Source organism: Nycticebus coucang, chromosome 4, assembly GCF_027406575.1.
Source record: "Nycticebus coucang isolate mNycCou1 chromosome 4, mNycCou1.pri, whole genome shotgun sequence".
Classification (NCBI taxonomy): domain Eukaryota; kingdom Metazoa; phylum Chordata; class Mammalia; order Primates; family Lorisidae; genus Nycticebus; species Nycticebus coucang.
The window spans coordinates 138,008,055-138,019,387 of NC_069783.1; positions in this window are offsets into that span (position 1 = coordinate 138,008,055).

An 11,333-nucleotide genomic window follows, 5' to 3' on the forward strand; every position below is an offset into this window, starting at 1 on the left:
GATGGAGCTGTGGACACACCTCCGTGTGACTTCCCCCCTCTCCGTGATTCCAATTTCATCTGTGAGATGAGGCAGAGAAGCAGTTCCTGGCAGAAGGTGGCCTAGAGGCCTGCAGGCCCTGCGGAGAACCTCACCTGTGAGCCTTGCCCCTGGCCCCACACTGCCAAGTGGCCACTGAGGCTGGGATTCCAGAAACAGAGAAACCAGGGGTAAAAGTCTCTGGGTGAGTCCACTTAGACTAGTTAGTTTGAGTAGTCAAAATAATATAGACAGAAAGTAGAGGCTCAGCACCTGTAGCTCAAGCAGCTAAGGCGCCACCCAAATACACCGGAGCTGGTGGGTTTGAATCCAGTCCAGGCCTGCCAAACAACAATGACAACTACATCCAAAAAATAGCCAGGTGTTGGCAGGTGCCTATAATCCCAGCTACTTGGGAGGCTGAGGCAAGAGAATCACGTAAGCCCAAGAGTTGGCGGTTGCTGTGAGCTGTGATGCCATGGCACTCTACCCAGGGCAACAGCTAGAGACGCTGTCTCAAAAAAAAATGAAAAGAAAAAAAAAGAAAGTAAAACAGTAGTTTCCAAGGCTGAGAGGATGGAAAAATGGGGAGTTACTGTTTAATGGGCAAAAAGTTTCAGTTATGCAAGACAAAAAGTGTTGTGGCGGTAGATGGTGGTGATGTATTTTGAATGTATTTAATACCACCGAACTATGCACTTAAAAGTGGTTAAGATAGTAAGTGTATTGCACATCTGAATATTGTAGAAGAAACAATAAAACTACACTACGAGGGGAAAAAAAAAGATAGTAAGTGTAATGTTATATACAAATATATATTATACCACATTAAAAATAATAAAGTTTTTTCTTGTTTATTTCAGATTACTTATAAGGGTACATACAATTGGGTCACATTGTTTGCATTTGTTAGGTGGCATCCGAGTTGTAGTTGAGTCCTTCACCCAGGAGGTGTGCCATGTACTCCTCCCTACATTGCACCTGTTAGGTGGGAGCTTACCGATCCCCCCTCTGATCTTGCTGCCTCCCCTCTACTTGAACTTAACTGTGTTTTTCTCTGATGTGGGCCTGTAGTTGTTTACCCACCAGTTTCAAATTAGTATTGAGTAATAGGGTGCTTGCCTTTCCGTTATTGAAATGCTATATACTAAGGACAATGTTCTTTAACTCCATCCAAGTAAACACAAAAGATGTAAATTCTCCATCTTTTCTATGGCTGAATGTATTCCATGGTATACATATACCACAGTTTGTTAATCCATTCATGAGTTGATGAGCACTTGGGTTCTTTCCATATCTGCAACTGTGAATTAAGCTGCTATAAACATTCTAGTGCATATGTCTTTATGGTAAAATTATTTTTTTTCTTCTGGGTAGATACCTTGTAATAGGGTTGTGGGATCAAATGGAAGGTCTACTTTTAGCTCTTTGAAGAGTCTCCGTACTTCTTTGCATAGAGGCTATATTGTTTGCAGTTCCACCAGCGACATAGAAATGTTCCCTTCTTTCCACACTCACTCCAGCATCTGCAGCTTTGGGACTTTGTGATGTGGCCTATTCTCACCAGGGTCAGCATGATAAGTTTTTTTAAATGGGCTCGGCCCCTGTAACTCAAAGGCTAGGGCTCCAGCCACATACACTGAAGCTAACGGTTTCAAACCCAGCCTGGGCCTGCCAAACAACAGTGACAACTACAACCAAAAAAAAAGCTGGGTATTGTGGTAGGTGCCTGTAGTCCCAGCTACTTCGGAGGCTGAGGCAAGAGAATCACTTAAGTCCAAGAGTTTGAAGTTGATGTGAGCTGTGATGCCATGGCACTCGAGGGCGACATAGTGAGACTCTGTCTCAAAAAAATAAAAAAATAAGTTTTTTAAATGATATATAAATATGTTACAAATATCATGATTAATAAAATAAAAAATCCTTGGGCATTGGGGATGGGAAGTTATTTGTACATTCAACAAATGCTGGTTAAGCATTTGTCTAAGGAGTAAGGGTGCAAAGTCAACAAAATAAACATAGTCCCAGCCTTTCGGGAACTTCAAACTCATGCATGCCTTCCCTAATGGGCATGGGGTGGGGCGGGGAGTGTGATGAGCTGTTTTGGAACTAGAGAGAAATGGTGGCTATCCAACATTGCGAGTGTGCGAAATGCCACCGACTCCTTAATTCCATGTTATGTGAATTTCACTTCATTTCTGTAAATAAATAAAAATATGCACATGGCATTGGGCCTGGAGATAATCAAAATTAAATTCCCCACCAGATATTTTCTCCCCAACCTGTTCCTAAAACTTTCTTGGGGGCAACTGAGTGAGGTGGCTCACGCCTGTAATTCTAGCACTCTAGGAGATGAAGCAGGAAAATTGCTTAATCTCAGGACTTTTTGGCCAGCTTAAGCAAGAGTGAGACTCCATCTCTATTAAAAAATAGAAAAATTGGCTGTGTACCTGTACCTCAAGCAGCTAAGGCACCAGCCACATACACCAGAGCTGGTGGGTTCGAATCCAGCCCGGGCCTGCCAAACAACAATGACAACTGCAACCAAAATAGCCAGGCGTTGTTGGGGGCACCTGTAGTCCCAGCTACTTTGGAGGCTGAGGCAAGAGAATTGCTTAATCCCAGGAGTTGGAGGTTGCTGTGAGCTGTGATGCCATGGCACCATACCCAGGGTGACAGCTTGAGGCTCTGTCTCAAACAAAAAAAAAAAATAGAAAAATTAGGCCAGGTACTTGGGAGGCCGAGATGGGTGGATAACCTGAGCTCATGGGTTCAAGACCACACTGAGCCAGAGGGAAACCTCATCTCTTATAAAAAGAAAAAACAATTGCCGGGCAGTGTAGAGGGCACCTGTGGTCCCAGCTACTTGGGAGGCTGGGGCAAGAGAATCACTTAAGCCCAGGAGTTTAACGTTGCTGTGAGCTATGATGCCAGGGCACTCTAATCTACCAAGGATGACAAAGTGAGACTCTGTTTCAAAAAAAAAAAAGAAAGAAAGAAATTAGCCATGACTTACTGGTGCAGGGTCTTGCTCTTGCAAAGCGGGAGACAGACACAAGGAAAAATTGACCAGGCATGGGCACCTCTGGTCCTGGCTGCTCAGGAGGCTGAGGCAGGAGGATCGCTGGAGCCCAAGAGTTTGAGGGTTGTGGTGAGCTGTAATGAAGCTATTGCACTCCAGCCTGGGTAACAGAAGGAGACCCTATTTCAAAACAAACAAACAAAAATGTTTCAGGGGTTTCATTCATTTGTTCCACATGTCTCTTTCCCATCTAGTGACTGACCCTGATAATCCTCCATTAAGAAACTCACTCATTTATTCAGCACATCCTTTCTCTGCCTGGCACTGGGATTACAATTTTAAATAAGACACAGTCTCTGCCTCAGGTCCTCCCGGTGAATCAAGGAAAGCTCCCGTGTGACCTTCCCGTGCTGTTCTCTGTGCAGAGACACATCTCCCCCTACTCTTCAGGTTCTCACGATCCTTTAACCTCAGCTTCCATCTCTCCCAGGAGGCTTCCCGACCTGCGCCCCACCCATAGCCTACAAGCTGTCCTGCTCTCATCTTTCCTACACTTATCTCAATTTTCAATTTACATTTATACATAGGAGTATACTTTTAAGATCTGTACCCATCCCCAGTAAATGATAAGCTTCACGAAAGTGACTCCGGTGTCTGCTAGCTGTCCCTGTCCCTACCTAGGGCATGCTGGCAAATAGTAGGTGCTCATAAATCTGGATGAATAAATGAAGTAAAATAATCAACATAACCATGATAATGTGGTAAATGCTCTGATTCCAAGGCCCAGTGAGGCAGAACATGTCTAACTGTGAGTTATTTAGGGAGGTAGAGAGAGGATATTTCCATTGGGTCTTTGTTGTTTTTTTTTTTTTGGAAAAGGAGTTTTATTCTGTGCCCTGGTAGAGTGATGTGGCATCATAGCTCACAGCAACCTCAAACTCCTGGGCTCAAGCAATCCTCCTGCCTCAGTCTCCTGAGTAGCTGGGACTACAGGTGCCTGTCACAACACCCGGCTAGTTTTTCTATTTTTAGTGAAGATGGAGTGTTGCTCTTGCTCAAGCTGGTCTTGAACTCTGGAGCTCAAGCAATCCATCTGCCTTGGCCTCTCAGAGTGCTAGGATTACAGGAGTGAGACTGGCCCACATTGAGTCTTTTGTTGTTGTTGTTGGGTAATCACTAAGGGTACAAAGAACCAGGTTACATTACTTGCATTTGTTAGGTAAAGTCCCTCTTATAATTGTGTCCCACTCCCAAGAGGTGTGTCACACACCACACACCATGATCCCCCATCCCCCTCCCTCCTTCTCTCTCCGCTCCCCTATTCCCCCACCCCCCACCATGTACTAGCATCAATTGTCCTCATATCGAAATTGTGTACATTGGATTCTTGCTTCTCCATTCTTGTGATGCTTTACTAAGAAGAATGTGTTCCAACTCCACCCATGTTAATACAAAAGATGTAAAGTCACCATCTTTTTAATAGCTGAATAGTACTCCATGACATACATATACCACAGCTTGTTAATCCATTCCTGGGTTGGTGAGCATTTAGGTTGTTTCCACAGTTTGACAATTGTAAATTGAGCTGTGATAAACAGTCTAGTGCAAATGCCCTTATGATAAAAGAATTTTTTTTCTTCTGGGTAGTAATGGGATTACAGGATCAAATGGGAGGTCTAGTTTGAGTTCTTTGAGGATTCTCCATACTTCCTTCCAAAAGGGCTGTATTAGTTTGTAGTCCCACCAGCAGTGTAAAAGTGTTCCCTTTTCTCCACATCCACGCCAGCATCTACAGTTTTGAGACTTTGTGATACGGACCATTCATTCCCACTGGGGTTTGGTGATATCTTACAGTGGTTTTGATTTGCATTTCTGTGATGACTAGGGATGATGAGCATTTTTTCATATGTTTGTTAGCCATTCTTCTGTTTTCTTTAGAGAAGTTTCTGTTCATCTCTGTTGCCCATTGAGATAAGGGGTCGTTAGGTCTTTTTTGTTGCTTAATTTGAGATCTCTGCAGATTCTAGTTATCAAGCTTTTGTCCGATTCATAACATGCAATTATCTTTTCCCGTTCTGATGGTTATCTATTTGCTGTCATTGTCTCCTTAGCTGTACAGAAGCTGTTCAGTTTAATTAAGTCCCATTTGTTTACTTTTGTTGTTGCAATTATCACTGGTGTCTTCTTCATAAAGTCTTTCCCCAGGCCGATATCTTCCAGTGTTTTCCCCACACTTTCTTTGAGGATTTTTATTGTTTCGTGCCTTAGATTTAGATCTTTTATCCATCTCGAATCAATTTTTGTGAGTGGAGAAAGGTGCGGGTCCAGTTTCAGCCTTTTACATGTGATTATCTAGCTCTCCCACACCATTTATTGAATAGGGATGGTGTTCCTGTTCGGTCTATCAAAGGTCAGGTGGCTGTAGTAATCAAAAAATACAGTAATGTCTCAAGATATAAAATCAATGTCCACAAATCAGTAGCTTTTGTATATACCAAGAACAGCCAAGATGAGAAGCTAATCAAAGACACAATTCCCTTTACAGTAGTGTCAAAGAAAATGAAATACCTAACGAAAGAGGTGAAGGACCTCTATAAAGAAAATTATGAAACCCTAAGAAAAGAAAACAGCAGAAGATATTAACAAATGGAAGAACATGCCATGCTCATGGCTGGGAGGAATCAACATTGTTAAAATGTCTATACTTCCCAAAGCAATCTACTGATTCAAAGCAATCCCCATTAAAAGACCATCATCATACTTTCAAGATTTGAAAAGAATAATTCTTCGTTTTGTGTGGAACCAGAAAAAAACTCATATAGGCCAAATTTAAAAAAAAATAAAAACAGAGGCCGAAGGCGTCAGCCTACCAGACTTTAGGCTTAAGAGATAAGTAGGCAGCACAGCTGGGGAAGATAGGAGGTGTGGAACACTGATGTGCGTATTCAGGGAGCTGGAAGTGCCTGTGGTCTGCATGACTGGGCAGAACAGCAGGAGATAAGCCCACAGTCATGGGCAGGAATTGGACCACAGGGGACCTTGGGTAGCATGCTAAGCATGCTGAAATGTATTCCCTGGAACACTGGGGAGACAGTAAAGCAAGAGTTCTAACCTCAGATTCACAAATCCCTCACAGATGGGTTTCTGACACCCTAAGACTGCATGTGCAGTTGTGGTCGTATTCATGTTCTCTTGCCAAGACGGTCAAGAATTTGATCAGATTCTCAGATCCAAAACCACACTAGTTAAAACAATCCCACCCCCACCCAGGTCATGACTTTTATAGTACTTATAAAAAATGCACAGGGTAGGGCTGCGCCTGTGGCTCAAAGGAGTAAGGCGCCGGCCCCATATGCTGGAGGAGGTGTCAGATTCAAACCCGGCCCCTGCCAAAAACTGCAAAAAAAAAAAATGCACAGGGTACAAGAAAATGCATGCACACCTTTTTTTTTTTTTTTAAGACAAGAGTCTCACTTTGTCACCCTCAGTAGAGTGCTATGGCATCATAGCTCACAGCAACCTCACATTCTTGGGTTCAAATTATCCTCTTGCCTCAATTTTTCATTTTTAGTAGAGATGGGGGTCTCGCTCTTGCTCAGGCTAGTCTCAAACTCATGAGATCAAGCAGTCCACTCACCTCAGCCTCCCAGAGTGCTAGGATTCCAGGGGTGAGCCACTGCGCCCAGCCAAAATGCATACAGATCTTTTAAAAAGAGAAAAAACTGTATTAAAACATACCTACAACAAAAAATGTGTATATATTTTCTTGGCACATTTTGTATGAAAGTTTTCGTTTTTTCTTTGCTTATTTACTTATTGCTTATCTTCCCCACTATATGGCAAGGTCCCTGAGGGCAGAGATGTCTTTCTTTCTTTTTTTTTTTGTTCTTCCAGACAGTCTCACTCTATTACCCTGATCGTACAGGTGCCTCGCACATCCAACTGGTTTCTCTTAGTAGAGACAGGGTCTTGCTCTCACTCAGACTGGTCTCAAACTCCTGAGCTCAAGCGATCCTCCTACCTCAGCCTCCCAGAGTGCTGGAATTACAGGTATGAGCCACCCACGCCCAGCCTAACTTTGTCTTTCTTATTTACTGCTCTATCTCCATGCCTAGTATGCGTAACCTGGAACTTACAGAAGCTCCATAAGAATGTGTTGACAAAATAAATGTGGAATGCAAATGTCTTGACAAAGTAACTAGGAAAATGCCAGGAGGGCTATGTCAACTAATGAGATGAAAATGTGTCAAATATTCTATGAAACAAGTGTATGTTGCTCCATGATCATATTGATGTACACAGCTAAGATTTAATAAAAAAAGTAAAAATTAAAAAAATAAAATAAAAGACAGTGAGAGAGAGCCTTGTCACTGCCAGGTATTGACGAGAGGCGGAGCAAGATGGCAGCCGAGTAACAGCTTCCTTGCATCTGGGCACCGTGAGTCTGGGGAGATAGGACTCCAGGCATCTCTGGCTGGTGGGAACTGCCTATCATCACTCCTATGAGGCTACAGGGAGTCAGCGAGAGACTTCTGGACCCCAAGAGGAGGACTAAAACAGTGGAAAACCGGCAAGTGGTCGCGTGTGTTCAATCCGTCTAAACCCGCCCACAACTGTAAGTTCAGTAGCAGCGAGACTGCAAACCAGAAAGGCCTTACCTGTGAACTGTTTTGATGTCCTTGGACTTGGCACTGAGTTGAACTGCCTTGGGGAAGGCCTGAGCGGGAGTGCAGAGAACTTTGGCCGTTGTCTAGGGCCCCAGTCTGAGCCGCTGAGCCAGACGGAGCTAATAGTGTTTGGCGGTGGGTCACACGGATCCATTGTCAGTGACTGCCCCGGCAAGCTCCGCCCTCAGAGTCGCAGAGCTAGAAACGGGTGGGAGCTGGTAACCCAGCAACCAAGTAGCCTAAGGGTGGGGTCTGAGCCGCCTTGCAGCCCTAACCCTCAGGGGCAGAGTGAGACCCGTTTTGGCACCCGGGGTAAGTGGATAGCCACTTCAGCAGTGATTCCAGCAAGAAAGCTGGGAAAGCTTCTGCTCAGCAAGTTTACAAGTTCAAAGTGCCTTTTAAGTGGGCTGAAGAGAGATTTAGGGTGTCTACCTGCTGGGGTTTGAGAAATCAGCTGCCTCCAGTCGTATCAGAACTGTGACTAACATCTCATACCCCATAAGACCACGTGTTGCCCAGACAATATTCAATAACATATACAAACTGCTTTGTTTTTGGTTGTGTATTTTTTTCTTTTTTTTTTTTGTTTGTTTGTTTATTTTGACGTTGTTGATGTTCTTTTGTTTTTTAATTTCAATCTTTTCCATACAGATCCCTTTTTCTTTCTCAATTTTTCTAGTTTAATTATAATTTCCCATTGCTGCCTTTTGTAATAACAACTTCATTTTTGCTAGTGTTTCTACCGCTATCATTTGGTTTTTCACCCCATTGTATCCCCGTAAAGTTTTCTGTTTGCTTGTTTTTGTTTGATTTATAGCATTTTTGTCTTTCTTCTCTACTTGGTAGAGGTGGGGTACTGTGTCTGATCAGGTTAGCAAAGACCTGCTGACCTCAAGGGAACCACCCAACTGGGGCATCCCCAGAAGGTGGGGTTTTTTAAGGTTGTGTCAAAGTACCCTACTGTACACCTATATGACCCTGTCTCCCTCTTTCTGTGCCTCTCTTCTTTTTGTCAATATTCCTTATCCCCACCCCCTCTCCTTTCTCTATCTTTCTTTTTTTTTTTTTTTCTTATCACTCGGTCCTCCTTTCTTTCATCCCTTTTTTGCTCTTCAATCTTCTCACCCTTCTGGTCCTGTAACCCTTAGTCCACAGGCACAAGATCTTAAAGAGCAAGAGGAAGTGAAAGGAAAATTAGGGCAAGGAAACAGATAAAAGAAATCACTCATGAGGAAGAATCAGCAGAAAACTCCAGGCAACATGAAGAACCAGTCCAGAACAACCCCGCCAAGGGACCATGAGGTAGCTACTGCAGAGGATTCCACCTATACAGAAATGTTAGGAATGACAGAAAGGGAATTTAGAATACACATGTTGAAAACAATGAAAGAAATGATGGAAACAATGAAGGAAACTGCTAATAAAGTGGAAAATAACCAAAAGGAAATCCAAAAACAGAATCAAATCAGAGATGAACGATATGAAGAATATAAAAAAGATATAGCAGAGCTGAAGGAAATGAAACAGTCAATCAGGGAACTTAAAGATGCAATGGAAAGTATCAGCAACAGGTTAGACCATGCAGAAGAAAGAATTTCAGAGGTAGAAGACAAAGTTTTTGAGATAACTCAGATAGTAAAAGAGGCAGAAAAGAAGAGAGAGAAAGCAGAACGTTCACTGTCAGAATTATGGGACTTTATGAAGCGTTCCAACATACGAGTTATAGGAATTCCAGAAGGGGAAGAAGAATGCCCCAGAGGAATGGAAGCCATACTAGAGAATATTATAAAAGAAAATTTCCCAAACATCACCAAAGATTCTGACACACTGCTTTCAGAGGGATATCGGACCCCAGGTCGCCTCAACTCTAACCGAGCTTCTCCAAGACACATTGTGATGAACCTGTCCAAAGTCAAGACAAAAGAAAAGATTCTGCAAGCTGCCAGGAGTAAGCGCCAGTTGACCTACAGGGGCAAATCCATCAGAGTGACCGCAGACTTCTCTAATGAAACTTTCCAAGCAAGAAGACAATGGTCATCTACCTTTAATCTACTTAAACAGAACAATTTTCAGCCCAGAATTCTGTACCCTGCTAAGCTAAGCTTCAAAATTGATGGAGAAATCAAATCATTTATGGATATACAAACATTGAGGAAATTCGCCACAACAAGACCAGCTCTACAGGAAATACTTCAACCTGTTCTGCACACTGACCACCACAATGGATCAGCAGCAAAGTAAGACCTCAGAAATCAAAGGACAGAGCCTAACCTCCACACTGATGCAAAAGATAAAACTAAGCAATGGACTCTCACCAAATAAGACGAATAGAATACTACCACACTTATCAATTATCTCCATAAATGTTAATGGCTTGAATTCCCCACTGAAGAGACATAGATTGGCTGACTGGATTAAAAAACACAAGCCATCCATTTGCTGTCTGCAAGAAACACACCTGGCTTCAAAAGACAAATTAAAGCTCCAAGTCAAGGGATGGAAGACAATTTTTCAGGCAAATGGAATTCAGAAGAAAAGAGGAGTTGCAATCTTATTTTCAGATACACGTGGATTTAAAGCAACTAAAGTCAAAAAAGACAAAGATGGTCACTTTATATTGGTCAAGGGAAAACTACAACAAGAAGACATTTCAATTCTAAATATTTATGCACCCAATTTAAATGCTCCCAGATTCTTGAAGCAGACCTTACTCAGTCTGAGCAATATGATATCTGATAATACCATCATAACAGGGGACTTTAACACACCTCTTACAGAGTTGGACAGATCCTCTAAACAGAAACTAAACAAAGATACAAGAGATTTAAATGAGACCCTAGAACAACTATGCTTGATAGACGCATATAGAACACTCCATCCCAAAGATAAAGAATATACATTCTTCTCATCACCCCATTGAACATTCTCCAAAATTGATCATATCCTGGGACACAAAACAAATATCAACAGAATCAAAAGAATTGAAATTTTACCTTGTATCTTTTCAGACCATAAGGCACTAAAGGTGGAACTCAACTCTAACAGAAATGCTCGACCCCACCCAAAGGCATGGAAATTAAACAATCTTCTGTTGAATAACAGATGGGTGCAGGAAGAAATAAAACAGGAAATCATTAACTTCCTTGAGCATAACAACAATGAAGACACAAGCTACCAAAACCTGTGGGATACTGCAAAAGCAGTTTTGAGAGGAAAATTCATCGCTTTAGATGCCTACATTCGAAAAACAGAAAGAGAGCACACCAACAGTCTCACAAGAGATCTTATGGAATTGGAAAAAGAAGAACAATCTAAGCCTAAACTCAGTAGAAGAAAAGAAATATCCAAAATCAAATCAGAGATCAATGAAATTGAAAACAAAAGAATCATTCAGAAAATTAATGAAACAAGGAGTTGGTTTTTTGAAAAAATTAATAAAATAGATAAACCATTGGCCAGACTTACTAGAAATAGAAAAGTAAAATCTCTAGTAACCTCAATCAGAAACGATAAAGGGGAAATAACAACTGATCCCACAGAGATACAAGAGATCATCTCTGAATACTACCAGAAACTCTATGCCCAGAAATTTGACAATGTGAAGGAAATGGATCAATATTTGGAAT